The sequence below is a fragment of the Babylonia areolata genome, chromosome 18, assembly GCF_041734735.1.
Source record: "Babylonia areolata isolate BAREFJ2019XMU chromosome 18, ASM4173473v1, whole genome shotgun sequence".
NCBI classification, from domain to species: Eukaryota; Metazoa; Mollusca; class Gastropoda; order Neogastropoda; family Buccinidae; genus Babylonia; species Babylonia areolata.
Genome location: NC_134893.1, coordinates 34,393,503 through 34,410,850, shown reverse-complemented (window position 1 = coordinate 34,410,850; position 17,348 = coordinate 34,393,503). Strand labels below are relative to the sequence as shown.

Here is a 17,348-nt window from a genome sequence, read left to right as displayed (position 1 = left end):
GACTGACTGGCACCAACACCACTGACACAGGGTTCATACTGTTTGACTGACTGTCACCAACACCACTGACACAGGGTTCATACTGTTTGACTGACTGTCACCAACACCACTGACACAGGGTTCATACTGTTTGACTGACTGTCACCAACACCACTGACACAGGGTTCGTACTGTTTGACTGACTGTCACCAACACCACTGACACAAGGTTCACACTGTTTAACTGTCACCAACACCACTAAACAGGGTTCACACTGTTTGCCTGTCTGTCACCAACACCACTAACACAGGGTTCACTATGTTTAACTGTCTGTCACCTACACCACTAACACAGGGTTCACACTGTTTGACTGTCTGTCACCAACATCACTGACACAGGGTTAATACTGTTTGACTGACTGTCACCAACACCACTGACACAGGGTTCATACTGTTTGACTGACTGTCACCAACACCACTGACACAGGGTTCATACTGTTTGACTGTCTGTCACCAACACCACTAACACAGGGTTCACACTGTTTGACTGTCTGTCACCAACACCACTGACACAGGGTTCACTATGTTTAACTGTCACCAACACCACTAAACAGGGTTCACACTGTTTGCCTGTCTGTCACCAACACCACTAACACAGGGTTCACTATGTTTAACTGTCTGTCACCTACACCACTGACACAGGGTTCACACTGTTTGACTGTCTGTCACCAACACCACTGACACAGAGTTAATACTGTTTGACTGACTGTCACCAACACCACTGACACAGGGTTAATACTGTTTGACTGTCACCAACACCACTGACACAGGGTTCATACTGTTTGACTGACTGTCACCAACACCACTGACACAAGGTTCACACTGTTTAACTGTCACCAACACCTCTAAACAGGGTTCACACTGTTGGCCTGTCTGTCACCAACACCACTAACACAGGGTTCATACTGTTTGACTGACTGTCACCAACACCACTGACACAGGGTTCATACTGTTTGACTGACTGTCACCAACACCACTGACACAGGGTTCATACTGTTTGACTGACTGTCACCAACACCACTGTCACAGGGTTCATACTGTTTGACTGACTGTCACCAACACCACTGACACAAGGTTCACACTGTTTGACTGACTGTCACCAACACCACTGACACAAGGTTCACACTGTTTAACTGTCACCAACACCACTGACACAAGGTTCACACTGTTTAACTGTCACCAACACCACTAAACAGGGTTCACACTGTTTGCCTGTCTGTCACCAACATCACTGACACAGGGTTAATACTGTTTGACTGTCTGTCACCAACACCGCTGACACAGGGTTAATACTGTTTGTCACCAACACCACTGACACAGGGTTCATACTGTTTGACTGACTGTCACCAACACCACTGACACAAGGTTCACACTGTTTAACTGTCACCAACACCACTAACACAGGGTTCACACTGTTTGACTGTCTGTCACCAACACCACTAACACAGGGTTCACACTGTTTGACTGTCTGTCACCAACACCACTAACACAGGGTTCACACTGTTTGACTGTCTGTCACCAACACCACTAACACAGGGTTCACACTGTTTGACTGTCTGTCACCAACATCACTGACACAGGGTTCACACTGTTTGACTGTCTGTCACCAACACCACTGACACAGGGTTCATACTGTTTGACTGTCTGTCACCAACACCACTAACACAGGGTTCACACTGTTTGACTGTCTGTCACCAACACCACTAACACAGGGTTCACACTGTTTGACTGTCTGTCACCAACACTACTAACACAGGGTTCATACTGTTTGACCGTCACCAACACCACTGACACAGGGTTCACACTGTTTGACTGTCTGTCACCAACACCACTGACACAGGGTTCACACTGTTTGACTGTCACCAACACCACTGTCACAGGGTTCATACTGTTTGACTGACTGTCACCAACACCACTGACACAGGGTTCATACTGTTTGACTGACTGTCACCAACACCACTGTCACAGGGTTCATACTGTTTGACTGACTGTCACCAACACCACTGACACAGGGTTCATACTGTTTGACTGTCACCAACACCACTAAACAGGGTTCACACTGTTTGCCTGTCTGTCACCAACACCACTGACACAGGGTTCACTATGTTTAACTGTCTGTCACCTACACCACTAACACAGGGTTCACACTGTTTGTCTGTCACCAACACCACTAACACAGGGTTCACTATGTTTAACTGTCTGTCACCTACACCACTAACACAGGGTTCACACTGTTTGACTGTCTGTCACCAACATCACTGACACAGGGTTAATACTGTTTGACTGTCTGTCACCAACATCACTGACACAGGGTTCATACTGTTTGACTGTCTGTCACCAACACCACTGCCACAGGGTTCATACTGTTTGACTGTCACCAACACCACTAACACAGGGTTCACACTGTTTGACTGTCTGTCACCAACACCACTGACACAGGGTTCATACTGTTTGACTGTCACCAATATCACTGACACAGGGTTAATACTGTTTGACTGTCTGTCACCAACACCACTAACACAGGGTTCACACTGTTTGACTGTCTCACCAACATCACTGACAAAGGGTTCACACTGTTTGACTGTCCCCAACATCACTGACACAGGGTTCACACTGTTTGACTGTCTGTCACCAACACCACTAACACAGGGTTCACACTGTTTGACTGTCACCAACATCACTGACACAGGGTTCACACTGTTTGACTGTCTGTCACCAACACCACTGACACAGGGTTAATACTGTTTGACTGTCACCAACACCACTGACACAGGGTTCATACTGTTTGACTGTCACCAACATCACTGACACAGGGTTCACACTGTTTGACTGTCTGTCACCAACACCACTGACACAGGGTTCACTACTGTTTGACTGTCTGTCACCAACACCACTGACACAGGGTTCATACTGTTTGTCTGTCACCAACACCACTAACACAGGGTTCATATTCATACTTTATGACTTTCACCAACACCACTGACACAGGGTTCATATTCATACTTTATGACTGTCACCAACACCACTGACACAGGGTTCATACATGTTGACTGTCTGTTACCAACACCATTAATACAGGGTTCATACTTTCTGACTGTCTGTCACCAACAACACTCACAGAACAAAAAGCGATGAACATGGGAAATCTAACTCATTTTATCACACGGCCTAGGAATCTGATCAAGCAGGAACGTGAACCCATGGTGACGAGGTGATTCTACCGTCTCGGACTCGACTGCCCCGAGATGTCAAGTCCAAACCTTCGCTGGGACAGAGAATGCTCTCAAATGTTCTCGCGCAGTAGTTCATTTTAATTTTTCGACAGCCACTTCTTTTGGTCGCACGTTCCTAACATCTCAAGACAGCGCGCGATTTTTCAAGGGTTTTCGAAGACCTGGTGCGATTTGTCCAGGTGGGGGTGGTATTGGCTAGCTTCCTAGAAGTGACAGCACCATAAAGAGTCGTGTCTCCCTCCCCCCCTCCCCCTCCCTTCCCCCCACCCCCGAGCCCTAGTCGACAGTAAAAAAAAATCGCCACCCTCAGGTACGGCTGAAGTCAATCTGATCCTTTGGCTCTTAACACATTGGGGCACCGTTCTCATAAAGCAAGGCCCTCCGGGCCCCATCGCCCCACCACACCCTCAGAGAGTCGCTCCTTCTCCAACTTTCTGTCTGTTTCTATCTCCGTCTGTCTGTCTCGCTCTCTCAATGTTTCTTTCCTATTTGACTCAGTATTATCTCTGTTTCAATCATTCGGTTTTGCATGGACCTATCATTATGAGAGAGAGAGAGAGCGTGAGAGAGAGAGACAGACAGACAGAGAGACAGAAAGAGAGATGTGGACAGAGACAGAACGACACAGACAGGTTCAAACAGAAGTGACCAGTTTCCTGAAACGGGATCACAGTAACAACAAGGAAGAAAAGAAAGAACGAAAGAAAGAAAGAAAGTCGCTTTGTTTGTCGGTCAAGTTAAGTCTTGCTGTGCTTGTGCCCCAGCGTTGATACTTCTCGTTCTCTCTCTACTGACTTCCTCCACCACACGTTTATCATTCATTTTCTTCACTTTATTTATATCTCTGCTTAGTTTTGTTCAAAACTCATGTATGTTCACGTCTTAACTTCTAGCTATGATGACATCCGTCACATATTCAGTATGTACATGTGTCGGGACAGGACTTTATATAAGATTTTCTTGTTGTCCTGTTCATCGATATCTGTGTTGTATTGTGACATGTTCCAAATAAAATACTGTTTAAACCAAGAAAGAAAGAAAGAAAGAAAGAAAGAGAAAATAATGCCACAACTCCCATAATTATACATTCGGGAGTAAACAACAGGAGGAAAGTGTACGATGGCTACACATTCTATCACGTTCTCTGGGTACGCTACCTGTGTATGTAGACCATAGCCAACAACAAAATCGCCGAGGTCATTTCATATGTGGGAAGGCCAATGGTTTTAATAAATCTTTATTATGTAAAAACTGATATCAAACATTCGCACATAATCAGCAGATCAACAACAAGCTGACTGTTCAATGTCGTGGTCGTGGGAAGGCCAATTATGGTTCTTACAAGTTGTTTTTCTCGCTTTCTTAAGACTTATTTCTTAACTAATGATATAGTTCTTATTCATAAACTGTATACTGATACTATTACTACCACTACTACTACCATGCTACTACTACTACTGGTACCACTACTGCTACTGCTGCTAGTTCCACTACTTTTACTGCCGTTGCTACTATTCCCATTGTTTAAACCCCTCCATGCATGGCTAGTAATCTTGACAGAATCACTAAAAGCATCTCCGCACAGTCCATTGTCAACGGCAGTACGAGGTGTGAAGAGCCCCTAAGACGCGATGAAGCGTGAAACGACATCTAAAGGCACTCTCATCACTTGGACAATCAATGGCCGGTGTTACGGACTGTGCTCAACCCCTCCCCCTCAACTGTGACCCCGGTGATTGCTAAGAAAATATTCTCTCGAGTGTCCATACCCCCCCTCCCACCCACCCTCCTTTTTTTTTTCTTTCTTTAACGATTCTCTTCATGACTTGCACAGTGTTTGACTGAACATGACTTTCCATTCCACCTATGTCGCATAAAGTCCTGATTTCAACATATGCGGGACTCTACCTAAAGCTGTATACATGGAATCAAGAACAGATGGAAAATCAAATTTCAAGTTCGTGACTGAGCCCCTTGCAAGAAGACAAATACCGTCTGATCACGGAACCAGACTGATTGAGCGCCTCCCCTGATATTACAGAGACTGCCACAGCGCCCTTCCAAGGACAACTCAAAGCCCATGAATCTGCCGACACCGGTTGGAGAGGAACCCGACACAGGTCACCGTGACAGCAGGATATAACGTGTCACAGTATCTCGGACAATAAGTTCTGGATTTTCATGATGATGGATGAGAACGACTTCGCTGCGATGGAAATCTCTCTATCAGATTTTTTTTCTTTTTGTTATGGAACTACATGACTCGACAAGCAATGCTCCACGCTTCTTTCATAATCATTATCATCATCCCGGCGTCAACCTGGCTCTAGCACTGAAGATGTGAACGACTGCACAAGAGACGCGAACATCATGAGGTGTGTCTTGGGCAGTTGTCGCCTGGCGGTGCCCAGTCTTCTCCAGGCCTGACCACAGCCGGTCCTCCTTGCTGGTTCGCTTCGGCCATGAACACGTGGTCGTTGAGCTCTGGCTGAGCCTTTCCGCCCCGGCCGGTGATTTCATCATGGAAGTTCATACTGTACGCCCAGTGATGCCGTGTTAACATCACCCCCTCACGAGGCTGGCCCGCCAGATGAAGCGGTTGCCCGGGGTGTGGCGCTTGGATAGGAGCAAGAAGACCAAACACGCATCAGTGGAGTGGGTGACCCTCCATCATGTGACCCGTCTTCCCATCCGAGCCCACACCACATCAAACTCTGGGTACAGAAGCCAGCCACAGGCCGAAAAATAACCACAATGACACGCATCTCTGGGGGTTCCATTCCCTAGACCAGTCTGTGAAGCTAATCATTTTGATACAACTGCGGGGGGTTTCTTTCTTAACTTCAACATCATGGACCCCCCCCACCCCTTCATCCTCTTCTCCCCCTCCCCCCTCCATTCTCATCCCATCCCTTCTATTCCCACCCTCCATCCCCAATCCTCAATCCCCCTTTCCTCCTTCAAGCACTCAATGGCCCTTCGTCCCCAATCCAATCAAGGTAACCCAATTATCTCACTAATTGGCCAATGAAAGGGCGGCACTGCGGTGACGTCAGACACAACTGGACCAGTGGTTTTCAAGGGCTATCCGCTAAGGCGGGAAATTCTTCTCCTTCAGACAACACCACAGAACTGGACGGGTCCAGGAATGTGATCAGAGAAAAATTACAGAGAAGGAAAGAGAGCGAGCGAGCGAGAAGAGAGAGAGAGGGAGAGAGGGAGGGTGGCAGGGACAGAGAGAGAGAGAGAGAGAGAGAGAGAGACACCCCACCACCCCACCCACACCCATCAAGCCTCTCCCCTACACCTCTAGGGTAGTGTCTACTCCTTGGTGGTTTGAAACCAGTCCCTATTCACTAAACAACGTCCGAAAATACCAGAACAAAAGACCCCCCAAAAAACAACAACAACAAAACAAAAAAACAAAAACAAAAAAAACACACACAAAAAAAACCGAGTTATTGATTTCCATTGACATCTGTGCCCATCATTACCAACAAGGAAACACATAACCGTGCTCTCTTTTTTTTTTCTTTTTCTTTTTCCTTTTCTATTTCTTCCTCCTCGTTAACGACCACACTAAGTGTTGCGTTGGGTAAAGAACACATGGGACTGGGGGTGGGAGAGGGAGGGACGGAGAGAGAGAGAGAGAGAGAGAGAGAGAGAGAGGGGTGACAAATGGGGTGGGTGGTACGGGAAGAGAGAGGGAGGACCCTTCTCTATTATTCGGGGTGACCAGCGTGACAGGTCGGCCACCCGGATTGTGACAGTCGGGTAGGTAGGTAGGTAGGGGTGGGCATGGGGAAGGACACGGGTACAGTAGGATAAAGGCCGGTGGTGCTCGTTGGCTCTTGTTCTCTGGCAAAAAGCTTGTAACGTGACCGTGCCAAACAAAACGAAAAGGAAAAAAAAAAGAGAGAAAAGAACCAGAGAAGAGAAAGAGAGAGAGAGAGAGAGGGAGGGAGGGAGAGAGAGAGAGAGAGAGGGATGTAGAGAGAGAGAGGGACAGACAGAGAGAGAGGTGGAGAGAGAGAGGGAGGGAGAGAGGGAGAGAGAGAGACAGAGGGAGAGAGAGAGGGAGAGAGAGGGAGAGAGAGAGAGACAGACAGAGGGAGAGAGAGAGAGGGAGAAAGGGAGAGGGAGGGAGAGGGGGACACAGAGAGAGAGAGAGAGAGAGAGAGGGAGGGGGGGGGGTAAAGAATTAACGGATGCTTTGTGCGTTTCTTTGTGTTTCTTTGACGGTCGAGAAAAGAGTGTTAAGAGTCGGGCTGAATCACACGGCTGCTGGGTGTGTGATGTTGTGTGGTGTGGTGTGGAATGGTGTGATGTGGTGGCTGGAATGACGGAACGGTTTTCAATGGAAGTTACTGCGTGACCACGAGTGTGTTTTGTGTATACTACACACACACACACACACACACACACACACACACACAGAGACACACACAGAGAGACAGACAGACAGACAGACAGAGAGACATGACGGAACAAAATATGTTCTCTCTCTCTCTCTCTCTCTCTGGCTTTTTCACCTGCGCATAAGCTAAGGAGGGATACATTGCCATAAAGCATTTCTGTGTGTGTGTGTGTGTGTGTGTGTGTGTGTGTGTGTGTGTGTGTGTGTGTGTGAGAGAGAGAGAGAGAGAGAGAGAGAGAGAGTAAGTGTGTGTATGTGTGTGTGTGTGTGTGTGTGTGTGTGTGTGTGTGTGTGAGAGAGAAAGAGAGAGAGGTATGTGTGTTGGTGTGTATGTATGTATGTGCGTGCGCGCGCGCGAGCGGTGCAGCGTGTTTCAATCTTTTCTTCCCTGTAGGTTGCTTTTGTGCTTTTGAATTACTTTTTTTCTGAATCAAATCGACGTTATTTAGGCCTACCTTTTCGTGCTTCTTTCTACAATATTGTACAGACAACCAATCAATCAATGGATCTATCTATGTGTATGTCAGCGTGCTTGTTTTAGGTCGATAAAATCGCTTCATGCGAATGTGTATAGAAAATAGGGCGAACAAGCTACAGAGAGAGAGAGAGAGAGAGGTGACACTGACTAGTATCAAATGTATATCTCAGTGGGGGAGACAGACACCCATATGGAGAGGAGGGTGGGGAGGGAGAGAGAGAGACAGAGAGAGAGGGGGGGGGGAGCGAGACAGGGAAAGAAGAGATTGAGACTCGGAGACAGACAGACAGACAGACACAGAGACAGACAGAGATGATTAAAGATAGGCACAGAGATAGAGGCACATTCATGCCATGAAAATAATCTTTTCTTTGGGCAGATCGCGAATATAAAAACCCGAGACACATAAAGCGCTATCTCAATCTCTCACTCCCTTTCTCCCGTTCAACCAGTTCGCGCGCGCGCGCGCGTGTGTGTGTGTGTGAATCGTGTGCGTGCGTGTGCGTGTGTATGTGTATGTGTGCTCGTGCTTGGTTGTATGTGTGTGTCCTGCTCGCTCAAAACACACATAAAGAGTATTGTATCTCTCACAGTTAACACTTCCCGTGTCTTCTATGACAACACTGTTGGGGAAAAAAGCAAGCAAACAAAACAAAAAGTATCGCTTCATTACAGTCAATTCCTTCTTTACATTGTGAACATACGACATAGGTATACATTGTCGTGTCCTATTCTGCCTTTGTCTTTCCGGCAGCAGACACCCCAGGTCAGTGAAAATAATATGAAAAATATCACGGCATGAAAACAAGAAAACAAGGACTGGTATGTATGTAGAAGCATGCACTTTGTAAAAAAGAAAAACAACAATTTTATGGAGAAGCATCCACTTTGTAAAAACAAACTGATCATGAAACAACTATAACTGCAGACATTCATTATCAGTAGTTTCTCTTGTTCAATTAGCGACTTCCCTTTTACGAAGTCCTTTCACTGCAGTGGTTTCCTTTAATTGCACACATATATTACAAATACTCATCTTTGAGTACTCATCCTACAATGATATTGTTTTCCCAAACTCACCATATAAGTACTTACCCCCTCCTCCCTCCCCCTACCTTCCTTATCTCAGTATCTAATTAACTTTGAAATGATGACATTCAAACGTTGAAAACAGATACTTTACCAAACTGTCAACGGTCACCACTATGTGTGACAGAACAAGAAGCAAGATTTTCTGCTCCTCAGCCTTCATCCATACTAGCAGACAGAGAAAAGAAAGTAAGAAAGAAAAAAGAAAGAAAGACAGGAAGACAGGATGTATTGCCGCTGCTAACACTCGGCTCACAGATTGACATAAGTTTACATTTGGGCCAACAGCAAAGTGAGAGCTGTATTATCAATGGTTTCTCCAGTCAATGGGAAACCCTTTACTAAGCAGCTTAGTCTTTTGGGAAGGACTATGACTCTCAAACTAGGAGGCAAAATTGCACTGGCTCTTGGTGCTGCAGCCTTGTGGGCTAGTTGGCCTTTGGGAACCATCCCAACGCCGACTGTTTTAAAACCCTCTTGGCCGAGAGAGTGGGGATGTACTTGGGCAAGACACTCTTCACTATAATCAAATTCTAGCCTAAATAGTCGGAACAGCAGCTGGCTCCTCTGTCATTGTCCGACACGACTGACTATCATATATATATATATATATATATATATATATATATATATATATATATATATATATATATATATATTTATATATATATGACGACGCTCCGATCTTAGTGGCCAGTGAAAGCAGCCAGGACCCCAGAAAATATAATTCTGTTGTGGCGAGACTTAATGAAACACAATACAACACGACATGAAACACTGACTAACCACTGTCTTGGACGTCCTGGTCATTCAACGACCAAGAGCTATATCAAATCTCGAACAATAGAAATCACTTTCCGGACTGCTCTGACTCTCCGATGCGACCACCACTGCCCACCCCACACCTGAACTCTGCTCTATTCCGTCTCATCCTCGCGCTCACACACACACACACACCTCTTCCTCACACACACACACACACCTCTTCCTCACACACACACACACATGTGCCAACACACACACACACGCACGCACGCACACACACAAACTCATACACACACACATATAAATATATAACACCCGAAAAATCCCTGACCGATACAGTTCTCACGCAGCCTGTCTGTCCCGAGTCACACACACACACACACACACAGACACACCACCTCTTCCTCACATACACACACATGTGCCAAAACACACACACACACACAATTATATATATATAAACAATACCCGAAAAACTCCCTTACCTTTACAGTTCTCACTCAGCCTGTCTGTCCAGAGTCCCGAACTGTCCACAACGTAACGTTGCCTGAAAGCACGCCTCCCTTTTTTCTGCTTGCACAACAGACAGCTGACGCGGTACCTGCATTACCGCACACACACACAAATCACATACCGATATCTTTTCCCCTAAAACTAACGGTCACGAGACTGTCAGAAAACATCTCTGCTTTACAAGAAAGAAAAAAGAAGGGCAGACAATTTTCCGTTTTCTCTCTTTTCAGTCTTTCTTTGTAGCTTTTCAAAATATGATTTTCAACGGATTCAATAAGTAAACAATGTAATTGTAGTTTTTCTTCTTAACCTACCAAAAACAAAAACAAAAATGAAAATAACAACAGATCTGCCCAATTCTGAGTGAGCACAGATTCCTCCTCTAGAGACTCATGTACTATACTGCCAGAGAGCCGAATCAAACAGAATGTGCCTTGAATATTGTTTGTCTCTCTCCCTCCCTTTCGGGGCGCGCGGCGAGGCGATGCAAGGGAGACAAGCTAAGTGCTGGGCTGCATCGCACGCGCGCTGCAATGGTGAAGCGGCAGGAGCAGAAAGCGACGACTGCAAGTGGCGAGAAGAGCGTTGCTGGCGAGCGTCGCATTATGTTCGCGTTGGTGGCGGCATGAGAGATCTATATTACTGTATGATAGTCAGCCGTGTCCGACTCGTCACGACCATCAGAACAGCAGATGAGGCAACTGCTGTCCTGCTGGCTATGTGGGCTAGAATTTGTTCTTAGTGGAGAGTGTCTTGTCCAAGTTACATCCCCACTCTCTCGGTTTGGAGGGCTTTTAGGACAGTCGGCGTTGGGATGGTTCCCAAAGGCCAGCTAGACCCCAAGGCTGTCCAAGGCTGTAGCACTTCACTGAGAGCCATTGCAATCTTACCTCCTAGTTTGAGAGTCACAGTCCTTCACAAAAGACTAAGCTGTAAACGACTTCGCATTGCTATGGAGAAACCGTTATCATACAGCTGCCACTTTGCTGTTGGCCCAACTGAAAGCTAATGCCAATCTGTGATATAAGCTGGTATTACTATCATTATACCACTATAGTGCTGTTTCAGTATTATCGTGCATGTATGATTGTAGTTGTCATTCTAATACTTCGTTATTGCACATGGGTGTTGGTTTTGCAGCTTTCCTTCTTCTTCTGCGTTCGTGGGCTGCAACTCCCACGTTCACTCGTATGTACACGAGTGGGCTTTTACGTGCATGGCCGTTTTTACCCCGCCACAAAGGCAGCCATACTCCCGTTTTCGGGGGTATGTAGCTTTCCGATGCTTTATACATGCTACCATAGGAGTTGTCGTTGTTATCACTGTTGCGCATGTTTTCTAGTTAAAGGTTTCGGACGGTTTCTGTGTCTGCGCACACACACTTGCCTATCTGTATGAGCGAGTGACTTTTCCGTATGTCTGTTTATGTCAGTCTCTCTTTCTCCTTTATGTGCTGTGTCTTGAGAGAGACAGAGAGAGAGAGAGACAGAGAGAGAGAGAGAGAGACAGACAGACAGACAGACAGACAAACCGACAGAAACAGAGACAGACAGATAGATACAGAGACAGACAGACAAATAGATATAGATAGAAACAGAGACAGACAGACAGATATAGATAGAAACAAAGACAGACAGAAAGACAGAGGGACAGAGACAGATAGAGAGGTTGTGAATAAATGACAAAATGATAAAAGTCTTCAAGGACACCTTGAAGACAAACCTCAAAGCCTGTGACATAGGTATCGCTTCATGGGAAATTGATGCCCTTGACCGCTCTCGCTGGAGGATGCTGTGCTCTAGTGGCATAAAGACGTTTAAAAACAAAAGAACGCTGGCCATTAAGGAGAAGTGTGAGCGAAGGAAGCAGGGCTCGACTTCTGGAGACGTTTTCCCTTGCAACACCTGTGGGAAGTGCTGCGCATCCAGAATCGGCCTCTTCTCCCATATGAGGAAACACACCGACAGATAAGCCTGCCTGCCTACTCATCCGTCGGACCGACGGGAGACTCCATCAGAGAGAGAGAGAGAGAGAGAGAGAGAGAGAGAGAGAGAGAGAGAGAGAGAGAAACACACACACACACACATGGAGTGAGCCAGCAGAAACACTGACAGTATTCACAGAGGAGAGAGAGGGAAGAGGGGAAGACATGAACACACACACACACACACACACTTTCACGCCAGGGGCAGCTAATTATGAGACAACTACATTTTTGTCTCTTTTTTTTTTTTACCCTTCTTTTTTCCCCCCCTCTCTCTCTCTCTCTCTGTACGCTCCCAGGGGAGAGCAAGCCGAAACGACTGGACAAAGGGCTGGGAGAATGGTGTCCCTTGAAACGACACGTGACGAGGAGCCTGGGGGGGCCTGGGGCGACGTGTCTGTTAGTGGTGATGACGTGACACGAAATGTGGTCAGCGGTGATGATGTGTGATGTGAAGTAATGTGATGGCCGTGATGCAGAACAACGTGGCCTGCGCTGACTGACTGACTGACTGACTGACACACAGACCGCTCGCTGGTCACACTCACCATGCATTGGCACGGGGAAGAAGATCGATACAAGCTCCTGGGAGAGATCGATATAAGCCTGCATGGTTTGTTGGACTGAACAGTCGTGTGTAGCATAGTAGCATATTTTTGGCACCGTGGTATGTACCGTACCCTCCCTCCGCCCCCCTTCCCCCCCCCCCTCCTCCCGCCCTCTCACTCCCTGGTACCTCTCTCCTCCCCGTCTGTCTGTCAGTCCTGGGAATATAGAGGCTCTTTTTTATATAGTTTTTTTTTTTCATTTTTTTCTTTGTGTGTGTGTGTGTGTGTGTGTGTGTGTGTGTGTGTGTGTGTGTGTGTGTGTGTGTGTGTGTGTGTGTGTTCGTTCTTTAGTTTACCGTCTTTTCACTATCAGTGATATTAGACGATCAAAACAAAACAAAACAAAACAAACAAACAAACAAAAAAAAGTGGGAGGGGGAGAGGAAAACACAAAAGGTAGAAAAGTAAATGTAGAAAAAAAAATGCATAACTAACATGAAGTTACATTAACAGTAACAATTCAATAATGATAATAATAATCAGAAACCATTAACACAATTCTGAAGCTAAGAAGTAATTTCGACCATAAGAACCTCGTGTGTGTGTGTGTGTGTGTGTGTGTGTGTGTGTGTGTGTGTATGTGCGTGCGTGTGTGTGTACGTGTGTGTGTACGTGAGAGAGAGAGAGAGACAGACAGACAGACAGACAAAGGGAGAGAGGGAGAGAGTGGGGGAGGGGGTGAAAGTGCATACCACCGAACCGTGGCGCAAGTGCATACACTCTCTCTCTATCTATCCACCCATCTATCTATCTATCTATCTCTGTGATTAGTTCTCAGGCCCATGAACACTTGTATTATTATTCTGCATGCTTCTCGTTTCCGGTCGTTCTTTTGTATGCTTCTTATCATAACCCACTTACTGACTTCTTCCTAACTTGCTCAGTTGTTAGCTTACTTGCTTTGCTGACCCACGACTCACAACCCATCCATTCATTCGGAACGCATCACCATGCAACACAAGTCCACAAACTCAATTAACACAGCACAGCACGACACTACTACACAACAAACCAAACTCAAACCGAACTCACCTCTTTGCGGTTCAAAACTTTCTTCCCAGTGCGACCGGCTCGTGTGATGAAAAAAAGAAAAAAAGAAAAAAAAGTAATCCTATCGCGCTGAATCTTGTGCAGAGACAAATCTAAGCGCTTTCACACCAGTCTTTCACACGCATGCATAACTCTAAAACTGAAGAAAACTGAAGACAAGGAGGAGGTAGGGGAGGGAGGCCACCTTATGAAGAGGTGGGTTTTAAGGCCAGACTTGAAAGAGCTGAGTGCGGAGACCTGACGAAGCGAAAGAGGAAGTTTCTCTGTCTAGAGACAGAGACAGAACGGCGTCCAACAGTGGAGTGTTTGAATCTGGGTATCCGTAAACAGAGTGGATCCGAAGCCGATCGTAGAGAGCGAGATGGAGTGTAGAGGTGAAGGCAGCCACAAAGATAGGAAGGGGCAGATTTGTGAACACATGTATAACATAGACTGCTGATCTTATACTTTATTCTGTGTGAGACAGGGGGCCAAAGAGTTCGATGTAGTTGGATCCCCTGTTCATACAATACACAGCACAGCACAGCAAACACAGCACAGCACAGCAAACACAACACAACACAGCACAGCACAGCACAGCAAACACAACACAGCACCGCACAGCACAGCACAGCAAACACAGCACAGCACAGCAAACACAACACAGCACCGCACAGCACAGCACAGCAAACACAGCACAGCACAGCACAGCAAACACAGCACAGCACAGCACAGCAAACACAGCACAGCACAGCACAGCAAACACAACACAGCACCGCACAGCACAGCACAGCACAGCAAACACAGCACGACACGATACGACACGACATGACACAACACAACGAGCGAAACTAAAAACCGAACTTACCCTCAGCCCTGTGTGGTCAGAATTCTTCTTCCTCCCCAGCGTGAGTGCACGGTGTGCTGGGGCCCTGTCTGGACACTTCACCTGCTGTGGGACGAGGCGCGAGCACAGAAGGGAAACCCAATCTCAACTCTTGGGCCCCCCTGATGTCACCTTACCCGAGCAGACTTCTATGAAAAAAAAAATGAAAAAAAAGCAAGGTGTAATATGAATGGAATGTTATTGTACGTTGTGTGTGTGTGTGTGTGTGTGTGTGTGTGTGGTGTGGTATGGTATGGTATGGCATGGTGTGGTGTGGTATGGTATGGTATGGCATGGTATTGTGTGGTAGGTTTGGTATGGTATGGTAATATGGTATCGTGTGGTGTGGTATGGTATGGTATGATATAGTATCACATGGTTTGGTATGGTATGATATGATATAGTATCATGTGGTTTGGTATGGTATGATATGATATAGTATCATGTGGTTTGGTATGGTATGGTATGATATAGTATCATGTGGTTTGGTATGGTATGCTATGATATAGTATCATGTGGTTTGGTATGGTATGGTATGATATAGTATCATGTGGTATGGTATGGTATGGTATGATATAGTATCATGTGGTTTGGTACGGTATGGGATGGTATGGTATGATATAGTATCGTGTGGTATGGTTTGGTACGGTATGATATAGTATCATGTGGTTTGGTATGGTATGGGATGGTATGGTATGATATAGTATCGTGTGGTATGGTTTGGTACGGTATGGTATGATAAGGCGTTGCATTGCGCTGCGTTTCTTTCCAGAAACAACCAGTATTTGTTTTGTGAAAACTTCGGGCTGTTCATTAATTTCTCCCGGGGAAGAGTGGTGTCATTTGCAGGTGGGCTCTGCAGTCATGAAATACTGGCTGGCACACCCATGGGGATACTTCTTTTAAGGTTGTCGCGAGTTGCATTCTGTGGTCTCTTTTGCCTCTGTTCGGGAGCAGTTATGTTCCTTGAATTCTTAATGGAGTGTCCTGTGCGTGCCTGCACCCATCGTGAACACAGCGCAGGCCTCCAAGGGTGGTGCAGGATTGTTCCAAGGGCGGGTGGAGACCGTGCTTCTCTGGGTCCTCTCCAGCACCTGCGGGTGTTTCTCTTTCTGTTATGGATACCTCTGTTGCGTCTTCGTTTCAGGTGAATCACTGGAGTGCATGTTTCTTTTTGGTTTTCCTCTCGAAGTGGATATTTCTACAGAAATTTGCCATGAACAACCCTTTTGTTGCCGTGGGTTCTTTTACGTGCGCTAAGTGCATGCTGCACACGGGACCTCGGCTTATCGTCTCATCCGAATGACTAGCGTCCAGACCACGACTCAGGGTTTAGTGGATGGGGAGAAAATATCGGCGGCTGAGCCGTGATTCGAACCAGCGCGCTCAGATTCTCTCGCTTCCTAGGCGGACGCGTTACCACCAGGCCATCACTTCACTGTTTTAGCACTAGCAAGGGGAGGTCAGGCATATACCGACAGGGGCGACAAGCGGCCAATAAACAACGGGTCAGGAGACAGCCACGTCACGCCTGACATTCATTTAGTGCCGATGCGAAACCTTGAGGGCTGAACTGATGGCAGTATTTTGATACCAACTGCGACTCGGGCCGAGTTCTGTGGGCTCTCTCTCTCTCTGTCTGTCTGTCTGTTTCTCTCTCTCTTGTGGGCAAGGGACTGCGGGGTGCGGGGAGTCCCGGAAACGAATGCTCATAGACAAAGTTGTCACTGCGACACTTAGCGAGCCCAGTACAGCCGCTGTGTTTATGCTGATAGGGGGCCGACTGAAAAATGGTGAGATGGCGGAGGGATAGAGTGTTGGCATCCTTGTAAATCGCTCCAGTGCTGGTGTAGGGTTATACCTATTATTGTGGGCCTTCCCCCACCCTCACCCCCACCCCCCCCGCTCTCCCTTCTAACCCCCGACCCGCAGTGCTGTGCTGTGAATGGTGTTTTTTTTGTTTTTGTTTGATTTTGTTTTTTTGTTTTGCCACCTTGTATGGTTTATCTTTGGCGACGGAGACTGACAGTCATTATCTGGGGCCCTGTTTACTTGTGACTGTAAATCGCTGATGATCTTCTTGGCTAAGCGTCTCTCTCTTTGTCTCTGTCTCTCTCACTCTCTTTGTCTCTCCCCCCTTCCCCCCCACCTCTCTCTCTCTCCGTTTCACAATCAGGTACTCTATCCACTGGGCCAACTCTCCACTGCTTCTTTATCAGTCCCCTTGTTGCATGATGGAGAAATCATAGAATTTCAGCTATAAACACGCGTTACTATGAAATATAACAATGCATAGCGAATAATCCGG

General features: G+C 46.6%; 1 protein-coding gene across 2 annotated transcripts in view; it reads right to left on the bottom strand.

Annotated features, from left to right (window-relative positions):
• LOC143291951 (frizzled-5-like) overlaps nucleotides 1-17,348 on the bottom strand; it is a 79,374-nt gene that overhangs the window by 19,926 nt on the left and 42,100 nt on the right. The window contains exon 2 of one of the 2 annotated variants that reach the window (XM_076602102.1): nucleotides 15,023-15,189. The gene's annotated coding sequence lies outside the window, so the exon portion shown is untranslated. Of the gene's footprint in view, nucleotides 1-10,505; nucleotides 10,880-15,022; nucleotides 15,190-17,348 lie in introns of those variants that run through there. The other variant, XM_076602101.1, reaches the window with a different exon arrangement.